This window comes from Panulirus ornatus, chromosome 24, assembly GCF_036320965.1.
Source record: "Panulirus ornatus isolate Po-2019 chromosome 24, ASM3632096v1, whole genome shotgun sequence".
NCBI classification, from domain to species: Eukaryota; Metazoa; Arthropoda; class Malacostraca; order Decapoda; family Palinuridae; genus Panulirus; species Panulirus ornatus.
The window spans coordinates 10,851,910-10,875,135 of record NC_092247.1 but is presented as its reverse complement, the minus strand read 5'-3'; the positions used below and the strand labels follow the sequence as shown (position 1 = coordinate 10,875,135).

The 23,226-nt window shown below is 43.5% G+C and overlaps 1 long non-coding RNA gene across 2 annotated transcripts; it reads right to left on the bottom strand.

The window, feature by feature from the left end:
- Positions 1-1,836: 1,836 nt before the first annotated feature.
- On the bottom strand, positions 1,837-9,683 carry LOC139757102 (uncharacterized). 2 transcript variants are annotated; one of them, XR_011714500.1, is made up of 3 exons: positions 9,572-9,683; positions 7,725-7,874; positions 1,837-2,944 (listed from the first exon to the last, which is right to left on the bottom strand). It is a non-coding gene; the product is annotated as an uncharacterized lncRNA (long non-coding RNA). The 2 variants fall into 2 exon arrangements; XR_011714501.1 differs by having other exon boundaries at positions 9,383-9,638.
- Positions 9,684-23,226: the final 13,543 nt, after the last annotated feature.

The following is a 23,226-nucleotide window of genomic DNA, read 5'->3' as shown; positions in this document are numbered from 1 at the left end:
TGTTAAGGAGGTCATTGCAAGAGTTTTGGAAAGAGGGGCGAGTATGCAGTCTGTTGTGGATGAGAGAGCTTGGGAAGCGAGTCAGTTGTTGTTCGCTGATGATACAGCGCTGGTGGCTGATTCATGTGAGAAACTGCAGAAGCTGGTGACTGAGTTTGGTAAAGTGAAAGAAGAAAGTTGAGAGTACACGTGAATAAGAGCAAGGTTATTAGGTACAGTAGGGTTGAGGAGTCAAGTCAATTGGGAGGCAAGTTTGAATGGAGAAAAACTGGAGGAAGTGAAGTGTTTTTAGATATCTGGGAGTGGATTTGGCAGCGGATGGAACCATGGAAGCAGAAGTGAGTCATAGGGTGGGGGAGGGGGCGAAAATTCTGGGAGCCTTGAAGAATGTGTGGAAGTCGAGAACATCATCTCGGAAAGCAAAAATGGGTACGTTTGAAGGAATAGTGGTTCCACCAATGTTATATGGTTGCGAGGCGTGGGCTATGGATAGAGTTGTGCGGAGGAGGGTGGATGTGCTGAAAATGAGATGTTTGAGGACAATATGTGGTGTGAGGTGGTTTGATCGAGTAAGTAATAATAGGGTAAGAGAGATGTGTGGCAATAAAAAGAGTGTGGCTGAGAGCAGAAGAGGGTGTTTTGAAATGGTTTGGTCACATGGAGAGAATGAGTGAGGAAAGATTGACCAAGAGGATATATGTGTCAGAAGTGGAGGGAACGAGGAGAAGTGGGAGACCAAATTGGAGGTGGAAAGATGGAGTGAAAAAGCTTTTGAGTGATCGGGGCCTGAACATACAGGAGGGTGAAAGGCGTGCAAGGAATAGAGTGAATTGAAACGATGTGGTATACCGGGGTCGACGTGCTGTCAATGGATTGAACCAGGGCATGTGAAGCATCTGGGGTAAACCATGGAAAGTTCTGTGGGGCCTGGATGTGGAAAGGGAGCTGTGATTTCGGTGCATTATTACATGACAGCTAGAGACAGTGTGAACGAATGTGGCCTTTGTTGTCTTTTCCTAGTGCTACCTCGCACACATGAGGGGGGAGGGGGTTGTTATTTCATGTGTGGCGAGGTGGCAATGGAAATTAATAAAGGCAGACAGTATGAATTGTGTACATGTGTATATATGTATATGTCTGTGTATATATATGTATACGTTGAGATGTATAGGTATGTATATTTGCGTGTGTGGACGTGTATGCATGTGTATGTGGGTGGGTTGGGCCATTCTTTCGTCTGTTTCCTTGCGCTACCTCGCTAACGCGGGAGACAGCGGCAAAGCAAAATAAGATAAAAAAAAAAAAATGTATACAATTATAGTGTCATTATCCTTCGTGGATAAAAAAAAAAATTCCAAACCATCAATTTCTACGATGATCGACTTGTGACATTCATCCTCATTCATTATCTATCAATCAAAATGTACCTCGAACATTTAAGTTGTTGAGGGTGCGATATCTATAAAGCCAAGGTAGGTGAAGGCTGCAAGTGGTTAATGCAAACCACTGAACCAAGTGCTGCAGTAGTACGGTCAAGTATCTGAGCAGCATGATATATTTTTAATTGAACACTGATGATATCAATTCTGCAAATAGGTTACAATTATGCCACACGATTTCCCCGTTATAATACGATATTTGCATGAACACTCCTGCCTGTCCTTCTCGTAAGCAGGATATTGATACACTCCATCATTCGTCAGCGGTAAAGTTGGCCGATACTGAAATTATTAACTTCTCTCTCTTCACTGACGACTCTTCTTTCGTATCACACTGATGCGTTGTTGTGTGAGGTTCGACATTCAATACATCATGAAAATATACATAAACACAATCAACCATTCAAATATTTTATTGCAATCGTTATCAAACGTTAATCGTTCCTTACAGCTGGAAAGACAAAACAGAATATATTGGCGACATGAACAACCTTCATAACAACGTGAATAAATCAAACATACATACATTTTCCTCTACATATCGTAAAAGTATACATTGTCTTATGCTTATTATTGACACATATGTATTAAGCAATAATAAACCAATCAATTTATAAAGACAAATGAAACCCAATTTTTAGGTACAATTTAATACACCGCCCAGCCTACAGATTTCCTGAAAGGCGTGGACGTGGTTCAGTAGTTGATGGCTAGTCATCTTGTCTCCTGGTTGCCAGGTGTACACCATTTTTGCCCAAACATGTTCAATGATAATTTGGTCTGTTCATTGCTGGCTTGTCCAGGAGCTACAGGGTGTCTTGTTCCTAAGTACCAGCGTTGAACGGCACGAGCAGTGTGGACGGGGCACCTATCGTTAATAGAAATGACAGGCCCGGCATGGAGAGGTAAACTCCTCGCCCGCAGAGACGGTAGAAACGTTCCTCCAGCACTTACTGGAACAGTCGTTGCAGTAAAGCAACCTCCAATGTGGAAAACGTCACCCAGGCCATGTAATGTCACTCTCCTCTACATGAAACATGTAAAGTGATATGAACGGGCCTCCTCGCTCATGCTGGCTCGGTCATATGTGCCTGCGAAACATTATGATTTTAACGCTTATTGTAGTGATTCGGCAAGATTTATATCAATAGTGGTTTATAAACAGTATATCAACTTTTGGTTACCAACATGAATTTCTGGTTACTATAACTATGCCGTTCTAAGTCTTTGAACAACAACAAGTTCTCAACGTCATATCGGTTACAGTTCCTCCTCCAGCGGTGAACCTTATCATGAGAGTTGGATATACACATCTCCTCAGTGAACACTGCTTCAGACCAGATTCTGTTTCACTCAGAATGTGCTGTTCCCTCAGGCGTTCTATCCTCGCGGGAGTTCTGTGGTGTGTTCCTTTGTCGCGCAAAATTAGCCTGCGGCTCAACGGAAAAACGTCTTATGCCCATCACGTTCGCTGGAGGGGGTTGCCTCTGCCGCTCATGTTCTCTCTGCCAACAATAAAACACAACCATGTTCACAAAGAATGGACACTCAGTTCCCTGAATTGAAAATCTAAATTTCAATTATCAAGTTTAGATAGTTATAAGCCTAATTTCATAACTTACAATCTACTTAATACCTTTAATATGAAAATGAGGTTACAATAATGACAAATATTTTCAAATATATTGCCTACTTCATTGTTAATCAAAACTTACGCATACCCATATATAGTTACCCGCGAACAAACACTTCGGATTTGGCTGATAATAAACTCCGATGCAGGTATTTCATTCTCTATACATCATTCACCATTGCTGCCATGTTCCACTCCTTTTCACACACTCTTATAACTTACATTAAGTCGTTAAGGTTACCGCTCTCCAACCTTCTTCTATTCCACTTCATGGTGTTGGTGGACAGGTCAACTTCATGTGCGATGCCCAGTATGGAAAACACATTAAGCAGAGTGATCATGCGACCTCTGAGCACCAACCTCTCATCACTCAGATTCACCCTAGCCTACCTCGATGCGGTCCTGTAGACGAGCTACCGTTCCCAGGCCAGCCGACCCAACCTACCTCACCATAACTCAATAGAGAAGCCACCACTCACCTGCCATTTCTGGGCTACCTCACCGCGACCCAGTATAGTAGCCATCGCTTCGCGACTGACCGAACCTAAACCTACCTCACAATGACCCACTTTGGTAGCCACCACTCACCCGCCTATTCTAGCCTACCTCACCTTGACCCAGTGCAGTACCTCCCCGCCCACCCGACCGTAGCCTATGAAAATCTTACCTAACCTCCCAAGAAGCAGATAACTATAATAGAAATATGCCATTATCATTGTGGTCTGCTGGTGTGAGAACGGATGAAGTGACCACGTATAGGGGAGGTTAGGCAGTGGGACGAACTCTTACCACAATTTCTAATTTCTTTCACTGGCAACACGAAACTTCAAAAGGACCCGGTGGTCTGCTACTGTTTGTATTTTGCAAATCCGAAACAAAGAACGTCATTCGGATGAGCTAAACTATCAATTTACCAAAACCATGTTAACTGCAATAACGTGTATGACGGGTTACACGTTCCAGGATGAATAATCATAAGCTGTCACCTGAGTGAATTGCAATATACTTCGAAGTCTCTGTCTACAGAGTTCATTGTTCTCTACATTTTCTAGCTGTTGTAATTACATTAAGTACACCTAATTATAGTTCACCACTCACTCTACATTAGTTAAAACCATAAATCTCCAAATGTTACTCTTACCTGACTAGAAATAAGACCTTTGTTTATGCAGAAATCAGTCAACTCCGAGCCGGGAGCACGAAGCCAGCTGGCAAATACCGAGCTGGCGACCAGTCACCTGTCGTCACATATCCTCACCTTTCCACCACCACAAGACTTGTGTCAGCAAATTGAGTTTTACCCCGAGTGTCTCAGTGACCAGATTCTTACCTCTTCTCTAGTACCCTGAAACCTCCTCCACCACTACACTTGCCGGAACCCTTAACGCGTTACTGTCACTCACCACAACAACCCAGGAAATGAACGTATGAACCAGAAACATAATAATCTTCGATTCCGCAATAAACGCGCTCGTCCGCCATCTTGAAGCAGAAGCGAGGCTTCATTGTATCGCAAAGCATTGTCTCAATCCAGTGAAGTGACTTGCATGGCCTTTTATCATTTTGTAGCGTTCGTTTTTTACTATACACTTACTAATATTCCATGTATTTGTGCTACATGCACATGTTACTAAAAAATCAATGCAGGAAAACTATTTTTGTTACATATTAAAGAATATATATTGTAAACGCGAGTCCAGCCATGTCAGTGCCAATGTAACAATTTGGATTCAGACATCATCCACGTTTATAATGTATTCAGACTCTTCTGACATCAGTCAATTTCTAAACAATGTTTACTTGTTTGTCTTTCTATGGTCAACCACGACTGAAAAAAAAAAAGATCTTAAGAACACATTTTGTCCTTGATGGAAATTCAACGACATTTTCATCACGATTATAGATAGAACATCTGCCAGGACGGCCGTAGCCAAGACTACCAACCTATTTCACCGTTTACCACACTCACCATAGAAAGTGGAATTGCGTCGATGGTTTTCAATAACCACATTATGTTCTTAGAGCACTTCCCTTTCGTGCAATGAGAGGTGGAAAGAATCAACAGAAGAGTGTAAACAAACCACACTAAAATATGAGCAATATACTCGTCCTGCTTTTAATGTGGTATTTCCTGAAACAACCTTTGTCGACGGAAATTTCCAAGCCACGTATGCCAACTGTCCTGATTGATTTACTTTTTTGTGGAGTGTCCTAGGCAGAAGGGTCATCCGAATGCCCTAATCAAAGCATCTTATTAACGATTATATACATATACGTCCTAATGTACGACAGTGCACTAAGATGGCCTGTTCTCTGACACACATAAGGTATTCGCTCCCTGTTAAACAGGAACGGCTCACTCCCTGAAGCATCAAAGCAGTGTTTTCCAATGACGTCTCACCAGCTGACTGACATACGTCAGCAAGTCATATCCTGGAGCGTGTTGGTCCATCTCCTCCTGATACAGAATGTCAGCACACTCCAAGACTGACGACTGCGCCCAACACATGCAGGCAATTCACTCTCTGACAGTAGGGTGTCAGCCACCGTCACGCGTCGGTGCTTTACTCCCTGCAGTGGCTCTCTCCCTGGGAGACTCCGGCAACTCGCTCCCTAACAAACAACCCCCTGCCTAATACCTAAAGCTCATATCACTCTATAAAAGCTAAATATAATCGCAGTCATCGACCAAAAATATATAATTCCCTAAGTGAAGCCTATTTTGATGACCCTTGGAGCTCGATAGATCTGCAAAATATCGTTTGGCATTGGTCAGCATAAACTCAGAGTAATTACCTGTGGTGCCCTCAACAGCTAAATAAAATCGTCTCGCTAAGCCAGAGTAAAGTTACCAATGTGCAGCTTTACTTTGATGACCCATGAAGCTCGCACAAATGTTAGGCCAGAAGAAAATTCTCAAGATAAAACTCTACTCTGATGACCTATGTGCCCCACAAAACCTATATAAAACCGTCTAGCGTTAGCCTGAATATAAGTCTGAATGTATATCTTTACTTTCACAACCCATAAACCAAGTTAGTTGAAAATAATCGTCTGGCATTAGCTGGATCAAATGTCCTAAAGGGACGCTTTAGTTTGGCGTCGTTGGTTCATTTCTCGACAATCTACTTCGACTAATTCGTTTACACACACACATTGCGGATTCCTACCCGACACACTATAAAGGTGAAAAGGAAGAGTTACTCACTCTCGACAGGGCGTCGGTGGCTCAGTCTCTGATACACGTCGGTAGCTTACTTCACCACACATTACTTCGACGAACTCAAAAACTTTGCTCACTCTCCAACAGTCATCGATGAGCTTGTCTCTAACACACGTGTGTCGGTAGCTCACTTCATGGCAGACCAAATTCGATTCTCTCTCTCTGACACACAAAGGTATGGTTTCCTACCTGACACACTAAAAACACTGCTCGCTCCCTGACAGACGTCAGTGGCATCGTGTCTCATACACATCGGTAGCTCACTCCAAGATACACTACATTGCCTAACTCCGTTATCATTACTTCCTGCCTGACACATACGCTTCAGAGGCAAAAACACGTCAGTAGCTCTGTTTCTAACGTACTTGGGTAGTTCACACCATGACACAATACATGACTAACTCCCTGATGCACAAGGCTGGCTTTCTGTCTCACACTACTACAGTGGCGATAACACAAAACTGCTGCTCACTTCCTAACAAACTACCGTGGCAAAGAATGGTTGCTCACACTGACAGATTGTCTGGCTCCGTCTCTAGCACATGTTGGCACCTCACTCTAGGACACACTATTCCCACTAACTCCCTGGCACACAAGGGCGGCTACCTATCTGACGGTGGAGGAACGCTACTCACTCCCTAACAGACGTCAGTGGCTTCGATTCGACCACACGTCGTGGGATTATGCCCCGATGTACGATAGTTTACCACGGCGGACTGTTGTTCTCTAGCACACGACGAGAGGTTCTCTCCCCCCTCAACAATGACAACACCCGACGCGTCCCCTAACATCAAAGCCGTTCACTTTCAAACGACCAACTCACCAGCTGACATGCGTCTCCACTTCATATCCTGGCGCATTGGCACTTTCCTTCCTGATACACGGCGGCAGATCACTCCAAGACAGACCAAGATGCATGACACAACAAGCGAGTCATTCCCTAACACACAACAGTGTCTTACTGCCACGCGCTGGGCTCTCTCTCTCTCTCTCTCTCTCTCTCTCTCTCTCTCTCTCTCTCTCTCTCTCTCTCTCTCTCTCTCTCGTGCTACGGCAAATCACTCCCTGACACAAAACTATGGCTTCCCGGCTAACAATACCCTGAGAGCATAGCGCTCCCTGAGGAACCAAATGCTCCCTATCGTGACACAAGTCGGAGGGAGGGTCCCAGTCTGCCACATACCGTCATGTCAATCATTATGTCGGTGGTTCACTCCTCGACTCGACGAAGATTTAACACCTACAAAACTTACACGTGAAGGAGGTACCACCCTCCTTGACTCAACGGAGGTTTACCCCCTATCAAACTTACACGTGAAGGAGGTACCACCCTCCTTGACTCGACGGTTTATCCCCCTATCAAACTTACAAGTGAAGGAGGTACCACCCTCCTTGACTCGGCGAAGGTTTACCCCACTATCAAACTTACACGTGAAGGAGGTACCACCCTCCTTGAGGCAAGACGCTCGAGTGCTGTCATGACTGCTGCCTATCTCCCTCTTGCGATGTCAGCAGACTACTGAGAGTGACGTGTCCTCGACGGTGGACGGAAGGTCATCATATCCAACCCGATGTTTGACTGGAATTATGGAAATGAACGGTTAATGTTATATTAAGACATGTTGTATATAACATCTACCAGTTTTTATGTGTGGGTTATGATAGAGCTGAAGTCATGGGTACATTATCGATTAATCTATTATCATCCATCTTTGAATATTTGCTTAAAATGGGTGGCAACTGCAAGGACAAAAACCTCTAACTAGCAATGTTATCCTTACTATTCTTGTTCTGTGAAAATTTAGGGTAAACAAAATGCAATTGGATGTCATCATTTACCAGCAAAAGGAGCTTCAAAAGCTGGTCTCATTGTTTGTACACTGCAAACATAAAACTTTAGTCATTATTCCCATGTTGAGCTAAACTGCTAATTGAGGCAAATAACTATGTAACTAATAACCTATATGGCCTATAGGCCTAATTTCATAACTTTTATAATCTACGTAATACCTTTAATATGAAAATGAGGTTAATGACAAATATTTCCAAATATATTGCCTACTTCGGATTTGGCTGCTAATAAACTCCGATGCAGGTATTTCATTCTCTGTCATCATTCACCATTGCTGCCATGTTCCACTCCTTTTTCACACACTCTTATAGCTTACATTAAGTCGTTAAGGTTACCGCTCTCCAACCTTCTATTCCACTTCATGGTGTTGGTGGACAGGTCAACTTCATGTGCGATGCCCAGTATGGAGAACACATTATCAAGGAGAGTAATCATGCGACCTCTGAGCACCAACCTCTCATCTCTCCGATTCATCCTAGCCTAAGTCGCCGCGGTCCAGTAGACGAGCTACCGTTTCCAGGCCAGCCGACCCAACCTACCTCACCATAACTCAGTACAGAAGCCACCACTCACCTGCCATTTCTGGGCTACCTCACCGCGACCCAGAATAGTAACCACAGCTTCGCGGCTGACCGAACCTAAACCTACCTCACAATGATCCAGTTTGGTAGCCACCACTCACCCGCCTATTCTAGCCTACCTCACCTTGACCCAGTGCAGTACCTCCCCGCCCACCCGACCGTAGCCTATGAAAATCTTACCTAACCTCCCAAGCAGCAGATAATTATAATGGAAATGTGCCATTATAATTGTGGTCTGCTGGTGTGAGAACGGATGAAGTGACCACGTATAGGGGAGGTTAGGCAGTGGGGCGAGCTCTTACCACAATTTCTAATTTCTTTCACTGGCAACACGAAACTTCAAAAGGACCCGGTGGTCTGTTACTGTTTGAATTTTGCAAATCCAAAACAAATAACGTCATTCGGATGAGCTAAACTATCAATTTACCAAAACCATGTTAACTAGAGTAACGTCTATGGCGGGTTACACGTTCCAGGATGAATAATCATAAGCTGTCACCTGAGTGAATAGCAATATACTTCGAAGTCTCTGTCTACAGAGTTCATTGTTCTCTACATTTTCTAGCAGTTGTAATTACATTAAGTACACCTAACTATAGTTCACCACTCACTCTACATTAGTTACAACCATAAATCTCTAAATGTTACTCTTACCTGACTAGAAATAAGACCTTTGTTTATGCAGAAATCAGTCAACTCCGAGCCGGGAGCACGAAGCCAGCTGGCAAATACCGAGCTGGCGACCAGTCACCTGTCGTCACATATCCTCACCTTTCCACCACCACAAGACTTGTGTCAGCAAATTGAGTTTTACCCCGAGTGTCTCAGTGACCAGATTCTTACCTCTTCTCTAGTACCCTGAAACCTCCTCCACCACTACACTTGCCGGAACCCTTAACGCGTTACTGTCACTCACCACAACAACCCAGGAAATGAACGTATGAACCAGAAACATAATCTTCGATCCCGCAATAAACGCGCTCGTCCGCCATCTCGAAGCAGAAGCGAGGCTTCATTGTATCGCAAAGCGTTGTCTCAATCCAGGGAAATGACTTGCATGGCCTTTTATCATTTTGTAACGTTCGTTTTTGACTATACACTTACTAATATTCCATGTATTCGTGCTACATACACGTTACTAAAAAATCTATGCAGGAAAATTATTTTTGTTGCATAATAAAGAATATATATTGTAAAGGTGAGTCCGTCTATGTCAGTGCCAATGTAACAATTCGGATTCAGACATCGTCCACGTTTATAATGTATTCCGACTCTTCTGACATCAGTCAATTTCTAAACAATGTTTTACTTGTTTGTCTTTCTATGGTCAACCACGACTGAAAAAAAAACTAATCTTAAGAACACATTTTGTCCTTGATGATGGAAATTCAACATTTTTATCACTATTATAGATAGAACATCTGCCAGGACGGCCGTAGCCAGGACTAACAACCTATTTCACCATTTTCCACACTCACCATAGAAAGTGGAATTGCGTCGATGGTTTTCATTAACCACATATGTTCTTAGAGTACTTCCCTAACGTGCAATAAGAGGTGGACACAGAATCAACAGAAGAGTGTAAACATAACACACTAAAACATGAGCAATATACTCGTCCTGCTTTTAATGTGGTATTTCCTGAAACAACCTTTGTCGACGGAAATTTCCAAGCCACGTATGCCAACTGTCCTGATTGATTTACTTTTTTGTGGAGTGTCCCAGGCAGAAGGGTCATCTAAATGCCCTAATCAAAACATCTTATTAACGAGTATATACATATACGTACAAATGTACGATAGTGCACTACGATGGCCTGTTCTCTGACACACATAAGGTATTCGCTCCCTGCTAAACAAGAACGGCTCACTCCCTGAAGCATCAAAGCCGCTTTTTCCAATGACGTCTAACCAGCTGACATACGTCAGCAAGTCATATCCTGGAGCGTGTTGGTCCGTCTCCTCCTGATACAGAATGTCAGCACACTCCAAGACTGACGACTACGCCCAACACATACAGGCAATTCACTCTCTGACAGTAGGGTGTCAGCCACCGCCACGCGTCGGTGCTTTACTCCCTGCAGTGGCTCTCTCCCTGGGAGACTCCGGCAACTCGCTCCCTAACAAACAATCCCCTGCCTAATACCTAAAGCTCACATCACTCTCTAAAAACTAAATATAATCGCGTCATCGACCAAAAATATATAATTCCCTAAGTGAAGCCTATTTTGATGACCCTTGGAGCTAGACAGAGCTGCAAAATATCGTTTGGCATTGGTCAGCATAAACTCAGAGTAAAGCTTTACTTTGATTACCTGTGGTGCCCTAAACAGCTAAATAAAATCGTCTCGCTAAGCCAGAGTAAAGTTACCAATGTGCAGCTTTACTTTGATGACCCACGAAGCCCGCACAAGTGTTAGGCCAGAAGAAAATTCTCAAGGTAAAACTCTACTCTGATGACCTATGTGCCCCACAAAATCTATATAAAACCGTCTCGCGTTAGCCTGAATATAAGTCTGAATGTAAATCTTTACTTTCACAACCCATAAAGCAAGTTAGTTGAAAATAATCGTCTGGCATTAGCTGGATCAAATGTCCTAAAGGGACGCTTTAGTTTGGCGTCGTTGGTTCATTTCACGACAATCTACTTCCACTAATTCGTTTATACACACACATTGCGGATTCCTACCTGACACACTATAAAGGTGAAGAGGAAACGTTACTCACTCTCGACAGGCATCGGTGGCTCAGTTTCTGATGCACGTCGGTAGCTTACTTCACCACACATTACTTCGACGAACTCAAAAACTTTGCTCACTCTCCAACAGTCATCGATGAGCTTGTCTCTAACACACGTGTGTCGGTAGCTCACTTCATGGCAGACCAAATTCGATTCTCTCTCTCTGACACACAAAGGTATGGTTTCCTACCTGACACACTAAAAACACTGCTCGCTCCCTGACAGACGTCAGTGGCATCGTGTCTGTTACACATCGGTAAATCACTCCAAGATACACTACATTGCCTAACTCCGTTATCATTACTTCCTGCCTGACACACGCTTCAGAGGCAAAAACACGTCGGTCGCTCTGTTTCTAACGTACGTGGGTAGTTCACAACATGACACAATACATGGCTTTCTGCCTCACACTACTACAGTGGAGACAACACAAAACTGCTGCTCACTTCCTAACAAACTACCGTGGGAATAAACAAAGGCAGAAAGTATGAAATATGTACATGTGTATATATGTATATGTCTGTGTGTATATATGTGTACATTGAGATGTATAGGTATGTATATTTGCGTGTGTGGACGTTTATGTATATACATGTGTATGTGGGTGGGTTGGGCCATTCTTCCGTCTGTTTCCTTGCGCTACCTCGCTAACGCGGGAGACAGTGACAAAGCAAAATAAATAAATAAAAAAAAAAAAAAAATATATATATATATATATATATATATATAATATATATATATATATATATATATATATATTTTTTTTTTTTTTGCTTTGTTGCTGTCTCCCGCGTTTGCGAGGTAGCGCAAGGAAACAGACGAAAGAAATGGCCCAACCCACCCCCATACACATGTATATACATACACGTCCACACACGCAAATAAACATACCTATACATCTCAATGTACACATATATATACACACACAGACATATACATATATATACACATGTACATAATTCATACTGTCTGCCTTTATTTATTCCCATCGCCACCTCACCACACATGGAATAACATCCCTCTCCCCCCTCATGTGTGCGAGGTAGCGCAAGGAAAGACAACAAAAGCCCCATTCGTTCACACTCAGTCTCTAGCTGTCATGTAATAATGCCCGAAACCACAGCTCCCTTTCCACATCCAGGCCCCACACAACTTTCCATGGTTTACCCCAGACGCTTCACATGCCCTGATTCAATCCATTCACAGCACGTCGACTCCGGTATACCACATCGATCCAATTCACTCTATTCCTTGCCCGCCTTTCACCCTCCTGCATGTTCAGACCCCGATCACTCAAAATCTTTTTCACTCCATCTTTCCACCTCCAATTTGGTCTCCCACTTCTCCTCGTTCCCTCCACCTCCGACACATACATCCTCTTGGTCAATCTTTCCTCACTCATTCTCTCCATGTGCCCAAACCATTTCAAAACACCCTCTTCTGCTCTCTCAACCACGCTCTTTTTATTTCCACACATCTCTCTTACCCTTACATTACTTACTCGATCAAACCACCTCACACCACATATTGTCCTCAAACATCTCATTTCCAGCACATCCACCCTCCTGCGCACAACTCTATCCATAGCCCACGCCTCGCAGCCATACAACATTGTTGGAACCACTATTCCCTCAAACATACCCATTTTTGCTTTCCGAGATAATGTTCTCGACTTCCAAACATTCTTCAAGGCTCCCAGGATTTTCGCCCCCTCCCCCACCCTATGATTCACTTCCGCTTCCATGGTTCCATCCGCTGCCAGATCCACTCCCAGATATCTAAAACACTTTATTTCCTCCAGTTTTTCTCCATTCAAACTTACCTCCCAATTGACTTGACCCTCAACCCGACTGTACCTAATAACCTTGCTCTTATTCACATTTACTCTTAACTTTCTTCTTTCACACACTTTACCAAACTCAGTCACCAGCTTCTGCAGTTTCTCACATGAATCAGCCACCAGCGCTGTATCATCAGCGAACAACAACTGACTCACTTCCCAAGCTCTCTCATCCACAACAGACTGCATACTTGCCCCTCTTTCCAAAACTCTTGCATTCACCTCCCTAACAACCCCATCCATAAACAAATTAAACAACCATGGAGACATCACACACCCCTGCCGCAAACCTACATTCACTGAGAACCAATCACTTTCCTCTCTTCCTACACGTACACATGCCTTACATCCTCGATAAAAACTTTTCACTGCTTCTAACAACTTGCCTCCCACATCATATATTCTTAGTACCTTCCACAGAGCATCTCTATCAACTCTGTCATATACCTTCTCCAGATCCATAAATGCTACATACAAATCCATTTGCTTTTCCAAGTATTACTCACATACATTCTTCAAAGCAAACACCTGATCCACACATCCTCTACCACTTCTGAAACCACACTGCTCTTCCCCAATCTGATGCTCTGTACATGCCTTCGCCCTCTCAATTAATACCCTCCCATATAATTTCCCAGGAATACTCAGCAAACTTATACCTCTGTAATTTGAGCACTCACTTTTATCCCCTTTGCCTTTGTACAATGGCACTATGCAAGCATTCCGCCAATCCTCAGGCACCTCACCATGAATCATACATACATTAAATAGCCTTACCAACCAGTCAACAATACAGTCACCCCCTTTTTTAATAAATTCCACTGCAATACCATCCAAAATCCGCCGCCTTGCCGGCTTTCATCTTCCGCAAAGCTTTTACTACCTCTTCTATGTTTACCAAATCATTCTCCCTAACCCTCTCACTTGGCACACCACCTCGACCTAACCTAACCTAACCTAACCTAGCCTAGCCTAACCTAACCCTAACCTAACAACAAGCGAGAGCGGCGGCAACGGCGGCGGCAAACCCTCCTCCCTCACCGCGCGCATACCACACACACCGAGCCAGCCAGACAGACAGTCACCTTCTCACTCTCGCTTTCGATGACGTGCGGCCGATCCACCTCCCTCCCTTCCTCACACACGGTGGTGGTGGTGAACATCAGTGGCCTATTATCGATCGACTCACATCACTCACTAGATTGCCGGTTGTTGTTTTAGTAAGTAGTGCGCGAGCTACGGAACGGGCGGGTGGTGGCGGAGGGGGAAAAGGCCGGCAACCCCCCCCCCCCCTCTCCCGCGCGCTCTCGCATTCCATACTACACACAAACACACCCAGCCAGCCTCCTCCTCCTCCTCCTCATTCTCACTTTCGATGCCGCGTAGGAGGTCCAGTTACAGTGGCGAAATACAAAACTCTTAATCTATATGTCGACTATGTTGGGGCTTTTGCCATCAATAGGCGTGACAAATCCCCTAACCTTTCTCCGAGTTAAACCTGACCTAAGCGAGAGAGCGGCGGCGGCGGCCGACCCTCCTCCCTCCCCGCGCGCATACCACACACACCGAGCCAGCCAGCCAGCCAGCCACCTCCTCCTCACTCTCGCTTTCGATGACGCGCGGCCGACCCACCTCCCTCCCTTCCTCACACACGGTGGTGATGGTGAACATCAGTGGACCATTATCGATCGACCCACATTGCGTTCGCGGAGTTTGACATCACTCACTAGATTGTCGGTTGTTTTAGTAACGTCGTACGCGAGCGAGGGAGCGGGAGTGAGACGGCGGAGGAGGAGGAGGAAGGCTGACCCCCCTACCTCCCGCGCGCTCTCACATTCCATACCACACACAAACGCACACACCCAGCCAGCCTCCTCCTCCTCACTCTCACTTTCGATGCCGGCGTAGGAGGTCCAGTTACGGTGGCGAAATACACAACTCTTAATCTACCTCCCGCGCTCTCTCGCATTCCATACCATACACAAACACACACCCAGCCAGCCGCCTCCTCCTCCGCCTCCTCACTCTCACTTTCGATGTCGGCGTAGGAGGTCCAGTTACGATGGCGAAATACACAACTCTTAATCTATAAGTCTACTATGTAGGGGCTTTTGCCATCGATTGGCGTGACAAATCCCCTAACCTTTTTCCGGGTTAAACCTTAGTGGATCGCAGTGAGGAATCTGCTCTGCCACTCATGGCACCCAGGCTGGTACGTAAGTTGTATGCAAACGGTTCGATACAGCACATCAGGGTTTGGTTGATCCATATTTGGGATGGGTTAGAGCAGCAACTGTAGCTCTCAACTCTACCCAATTTCCCCCCTTTGCTGCTACTGCGGCATTGGGGTAGAACACTAAGACCTACGAATCGTACGCGCAAAGTCAAGCGACATGATGCATGTACTTGCCGAGGCAGAAGCTCAGGTCCCCCCATACCGTCTCATCATCAACATAACAATTGGCTGGGGCGGGTGCCACCACAACATCCCGCCCCTTTTTAAAACAAGAGAAAATCCCATCTTGTGGAATTCTCAGGAAATGTGCTGCATTGAAGCGTCGGGGGAAGGCAGGCAACACTCACAATAGGAAAAAGCCATAAAGGGTGAGGCGTCGTCTCCCCCGTGCCGCAGCGGGTGCCATGACGGTTCCATATGGAGAAGAATGTCTTCGAAAAGACAGACCAAGGATATCTATTAGACTGGGTCTAATGGCATTGAAGAAGGATACTACTGATGCTGCTGCTGCTGTTGTTGTTGTTGCGGCGGCGGCATTGGGGTCGAACACTAATACTACGATTCACACGCGCACGGCCAAGCGACATGATGCATGTACTTGCCGAGGCGCCGAGGTAGAAACTTAGGTCTCCCCGTACCGTCGTCTAACAAACCAACAACAAGAAGGAGAACCAAGCCACCTACGACCAAGGAACTCCACAGGCATTCGTACAAGTATGACAAGACTCTTATGGTTTTCATGCCTAACCTAACCTAACCTAACCTTACCTAATTCATATGTCGATGGCATATAAATAAAACAAGTAAATGTACAAGTCGATATATATAAAGTAATGTATCCCAACTTCTTAAACCCTATAAAATACATTTGTTTGTTACCCCTACAAAAGTTTACCATTTTCTACAATGACTAATCTTTACCATTTTCTATGATAATCATTTCAAGCCAAACGTCCATAGTACATCTTTGTTGTATTTTGTATATACATGAGTTACGCTTATTTTGGCAAGATCTATGTACACTGTAGATTTATATATATTTACTGAAAATACGACATAAATATATAGCCGTGTGTATCTGTGAAGGTTATTTTTGTAGTTGTAGAGCTAAACAAAAGAAATTCTAATACCAGTAATGCCTTTGATATTTGCATTCACTGTTATTGAGTATAATGATTAGCCCAGATATATGACTGCAAATCTAAAAATGATATTTTCCCACTGCCAAATGAAGGACACATGCACATGTGATACAATGCACTATATGATACTTGCGCTGGAAATCACATGAATTCTCTTATAGCTTTCTCATCTATGGAATTTTGCAAATTATAAGTGAGTATTTAAGCGATCTCTCTTGTCCCCTTTGCCTTTGTACAATGGCACTATGCAAGCATTCCGCCAATCCTCAGGCACCTCACCATGAATCATACATACATTAAATAACCTTACCAACCAGTCACAATACAGTCACCCCCTTTTTTAATAAATTCCACTGCAATACCATCCAAACCCGCTGCCTTGCCGGCTTTCATCTTCCGCAAAGCTTTTACTACCTCTTCTCTGTTTACCAAATCATTCTCCCTAACCCTCTCACTTTGCACGACACCTCGACCAAAACACCCTATATCTGCCACTCTATCATCAAACACATTCAGGAAACCTTCAAAATACTCACTCCATCTCCTCACATCACCACTACTTGTTATCACCTCCCCATTAGCCCCCTTCACTGAAGTTCCCATTTGTTCCCTTGTCTTACGCACTTTTTTTTACCTCCTTCCAAAACATCTTTTTATTCTCCCCAAAATTTAATGATACTTTCTCACCCCAACTCTCATTTGTCCTCTTTTTCACCTCTTGCACCTTTCTCTTGACCTCCTGCCTTTCTTTTATACATCTCCCAATCATTTGCATTATTTCCCTGTAAAAATTGTCCAAATGCCTCTCCCTTCTCTTTCACTAATAATCTTACTTCTTCATCCCACCACTCACTACCCTTTCTAATCTGCCTACCTCCCACGCTTTTCATGCCACAAGCATCTTTTGCGCAAGCCATCACTGCTTCCCTAAATACATCCCATTCCTCCCCCACTCCCCTTACCTCCTTTGCTCTCACCTTTTTCCATTCTGTACTCAGTCTCTCCTGGTACTTCCTCACACAAGTCTCCTTCCCAAGCTCACTTACTCTCACCACTCTCTTCACCCTAACATTCTCTCTTCTTTTCTGAAAACCTCTACAAATCTTCACCTTCGCCTCCATAAGGTAATGATCAGACATCCCTCCAGTTGCACCTCTCAGCACATTAACATCCAAAAGTATCATCTCTTATACACTGTCGCTGTCTCCCGTGTTAGCGATGTGGCACAAGGAAACAGATGAAAGAATGGCCTAACCCACCCACATACACATGTATATATATACAGACCCACACACGCACATACACATACCTATACATTTCAATGTATACATACATATACATATATATGCATGTACATATTCATACTTGCTGCCTTTATTCATTCCAGGCATCACCCCGCCACACATGAAATAGCATTCCTCCCCCCCCCCCCCCCCTGCTAGGTAGCACTAGGAAAGACAAAAGACCACATTCGTTCACATTCAGTCTCTAGCTGTCATGTATAATGCACCGAAATCACAGCTCCCTTTCCACATCCAGGCACCACAGAACTTTCCATGGTTTATCCCAGATGCTTCACATGCCCTGGTTCAATCCGATGATAGCACGTCGACCCCAGTATACCACATCGTTTCAATTCACTCTATTCCTTGCACGCCTTTCACCCTCTTGTATGTTCAGGCCCCAATCGCTCAAAATCTTTTTCATTCCATCCTTCCACCTTCAATTTGGTTTCCCACTTCTCCTCGTTCCCTCCACCTCTAACACATATATCCTCTTTGTCAATCTTTCCTCACTCATTCTCTACATGCAACCAAACCATTTCAATACAGCCTCTTCTGCTCTCTCAACCACACTCTTTTCATTACCACACATCACTCTTACCCTTTCATTACTTACCAATCAAACCACCTCACACCACATATTGTCCTCAAACATCTCATTTCCAGCACATCCACCCTCCTCCGCACAACCCTATCCATAGCCCACGCCTCACAACCATATAACATTGTTGGAACCACTTTTCCTTCAAACATATCCATTTTTGCTCTCTGAGATAACGCTCTCGTCTTCCGCATATTCTTCAACGCTCCCAAAACCTTTGCCCCCTCCCCCACCCTGTGACTCACTTCTGCTTCCATGGTTCCATCCACTGCTAAGTCCACTCCCAGATATCTAAAACACCTCACTTTCTCCATTTTTTCTCCATTCAAACTTACCTCCCAATTAACTTCTCTCAACCCTACTGAGCCTAATGACCTTGCTCTTATTCACATTTACTTGCAACTTTCTTCTTTCACACACTTCTGCAGTTTCTCACCCGAATCAGCCACCTAGCGCTCTCCCATCAGCGAACAACATCTGACTCACTTCCCAAGCCCTCTCATCCACACCATTCTGCATACTTTCCCCTCTATCCAAAACTCTTGCATTCAACTCCCTAACCACCCCATCCATAAACACATTAAACAACTCTGGAGACATCATGCACCCATGCGGAAAAGTGACATTCACTGGGAACCAATGACTTTCCTCTCTTCCTATCAGGAACTCACACACATGCCTTACATCCTTGGTAAAAACTTTTCACTGCTTCTAGCAACTTACCTCCCACACCAAATACTCTTAAAACATTCCACAAGGCATCTCTATCCACCCTACCATATGCCTTCTCCAGATCCATAAATGCTACATACAATTCCACAGCACGTCGACCCCGGTATACCACTTCGTTCCAATTCACTCTATTCCTTGCACGCCTTTCACCCTCTTGTATGTTCAGGCCCCAATCGCTCAAAATCTTTTTCATTCCACCCTTCCACCTCCAATTTGGTTTCCCACTTCTCCTTGTTCCCTCCACCTCCGACACATATATCCTCTTGGTCAATCTTTCCTCACTCATTCTCTCCATGTAACCAAACCATTTCAAAAGACCCTCTTCTGCTCTCTCAACCATACTCTTTTTATTACCACACATCTCTCTTACCCTATTATTACTTACTCGATCAAACGACCTCACACCACATATTGTCCTCCAACATCTCATTTCCAGCACATCCACCCTCCTGCGCACAACTCTATCCATAGCCCATGCCTCGCAACCATATAACATTGTTGGAACCGCTATTCCTTCAAACATACCCATTTTTGCTTTCTGAGATAATGTTCTTGACTTCCACACATTCTTCAACGCTCCCAGAATTTTCGCCCCCTCCCCCACTCTATGATTCACTTCCGCTTCCATGGTTCCATCCGCTGCCAAATCCACTCCCAGATATCTAAAACACTTTACTTCCTCCAGTTTTTCTCCATTCAAACTTACCTCCTAATTGACTTGACCCTCAACCCTACTGTACCTAATAACCTTGCTCTTATTCACATTTACTCTCAGCTTTCTTCTTTCTCACACTTTACCAAACTCAGTCACCAGCTTCTGCAGTTTCTCACATGAATCAGCCACCAGCGCTGTATCATCAGTGAACAACAACTAACTCACTTCCCAAGCTCTCTCATCCACAACAGGCTGCATACTTGCCCCTCTTTCCAAAATTCTTGCATTCACCTCCCTAACAACCCCATCCATAAACAAATTAAACAACCATGGAGACATCACACACCCCTGTCGCAAACCTACATTCACTGAGAACCAGTCACTTTCCTCTCTTCCAACACGCACACATGCCTTACATCCTCGATAAAAACTTTTCACTGTTTCTAACAACTTGCCTCCCACGCCATATATTCTTAATACCTTCCACAAAGCATCTCTATCAACTCTATCATATGCCTTCTCCAGATCCATAAATGCTACATACAAATCCATTTGCTTTTCTAAGTATTTCTCACATACATTCTTCAAAGCAAACACCTGATCCACACATCCTCTACCACTTCTGAAACCACACTGCTCTTGCCCAATCTGATGCTCTGTACATGCCTTCACCCTTTCAATCAATGCCCTCCCATATAATTTCCCAGGAATACTCAACAAACTTATACCTCTGTAATATTAATAATCATTAAAACAAGATAACATCTTTTAATGCTATAGATGTTTTGAGGGTTGTCATTATCAAAGTATATACTTCACTTAATTCATATTGTTTGGACGGTAAACAGTAAGTTCAGATGGCTATAGAGCTAAAGGAATCTGACCTTGTGTGGGACAGGTCACATTAACATTAGTTTGATCCCTATAACCTTATTAACATCAAATCATACATATTTGCAAAACTTGGATTCAGTCACATCAAAATTTTACAATGCATGGCATCATTTGGTTAAATTCAACTTTAATCAAGGAAATTAGGTTTTTCTATACCATACAGGATTCATCTGTGTATTGTCTGACAAACTGAATATAGCTCTATAGAATCTGAACAAGTGCCAGGTGAATGTTTTTCTCAACCATCCACAGAATGGTCACTAATGTCCTCATACTATTACATGTGAGGACAATAGCAAATGATGCCAGGATGCTGTACACATTCCTCCTGACTATTAGCTAGATTTGGATGAAAATATTTGTTACACAACTGGTCGTTTCGAGTTTTCATCCAAAAATTTCCCTCTCCTTTACATCATGTAATCTGCTGATCTTATTACTTTCTACATATAAATGTTTTACTTTACACATTTCACTGTGATGGAAAATGTTTTTACCTGTGCTTATCTGAACTCGTCTTCGTGCTTCAAAGAGACCGGTTAGTTCCTTTCTAATTACAGTTTTGAGGCTTCTAATTGACAACCCAATGTTGTTTCTAACATCACCTTCACTATGTGCAAGTTTGACTAAAGCATCAGCTTTGTCATGCTCACGGAGGCCTATAAGAGAGGGAATCCATAACAATTTGTTTTGAATCCCTTGAGCAATAATGCCAGTATTTGCGTCTGGCTTTAGAGACCAGCATGTTACATTTTGAACATTCTGATCTCTGAGTGTTAAGGGCAAGTGTTGAAGATAAGAAATCAGAGATACTCAGAATGTGTGTGACAATGATTTATACCCGCTCAATTTGGAGACGTGTCACATTGTGTTGTATCAAACGCTAACTGTTATCTGACAAATAGGCTCCCTTCACTATTTTTCTATCATTATTATTATTATCATTGCTATTACTATCACTATTATTATTATTATCATTATCATTATTATTATTATTATTATTATTATTATTATTATTATTATCTTTTTTATCTTATTTTTATTTTGCTTTGTCGCTGTCTCCCGCGTTAGCGAGGTAGCGCAAGGAAACAGACGAAAGAATGGCCCAACCCGCCCACATACACATGTATATACATACACGTCCACATACGCAAATATACATACCTATACATCTCAATGTACACATATATATATATACACACAGACATATACATATATACACATGTACACAATTCACACTGTCTGCCTTTATTTGTTCCCATCGCCACCTCGCAACACATGGAACAACAAGCCCCTCCCCCCTCATGTGTGCGAGGTAGCGCTAGGAAAAGACACCAAAGGCCCCATTCGTTCACACTCAGTCTCTAGCTGTCATGTAATAATGCCCGAAACCACAGCTCCCTTTCCACAATGCTCTTGTCCTCTCACTAACCCCTGACTTCACTCCCAAGACATTCCCAAACCGCTCTTCCCCTTTACCCTTGAGCTTCGTTTCACTCAGAGCCAAAACATCCAGGTTCCTTTCCTCAAACATACTACCTATCTCTCCTTTTTTCTCATCTTGGTTACATCCACACACATTTAGACACCCCAATCTGAGCCTTCGAGGAGGATAAGCACTCCTCGCGTGACTCCTTCTTCTGTTTCCCCTTTTAGAAAGTTAAAATACAAGGAGGGGAGGGTTTCTGGCCCCCCGCTCCCGTCCCCTTTAGTCGCCTTCTACGACACGTGAGGAATGCGTGGGAAATATTCTTTCTCTCCTATCCCCAGGGATAGGGATTATCATTATCATTATCATTATGACTATATCATCACTGAGTAAACTTGAGCCTTATCTCATGCTTCTTGGTTGTTTTATTATTCTTATGTGTTCTTACATTTCATATGTAAGAAATAGTGCATAGTGTAAATCAGATGTATATAAGTGTTTGAGAGACGTATCTGATTAGCGGAATATGGACAAAAAATTATTTTTTCCCTTTGATTACCTACAAATATCTCTTTATATCAATTGTTGTTCCACCATCTCATTTGAACACAGCATAGGTAATCTAGATGGCATATGCTGTGATATTCTGGTATATATCGGCTTATCTCAGCTAATTTCGGCACATTTGGGGGTTTTGTAGTTCCGATGTACTTTGCCACAGTAAATTCATTCACATTCAACGATCAGCACCTGGTTTGTCCCTTCATTTACGTTACCCTTGCATTTGGGCTAGTGTTCTCTCATTTGACTCAACTAGAAAACGATATACATATGGGATAACTATAGTAACTAGTTACATCACTATCAGAGCCGGGAAAAGGTGTTCTCGTTACGGAATAAGGGGAAAATATAAAGTCACACAGATTTACTGCCTACAGTGAACTAAA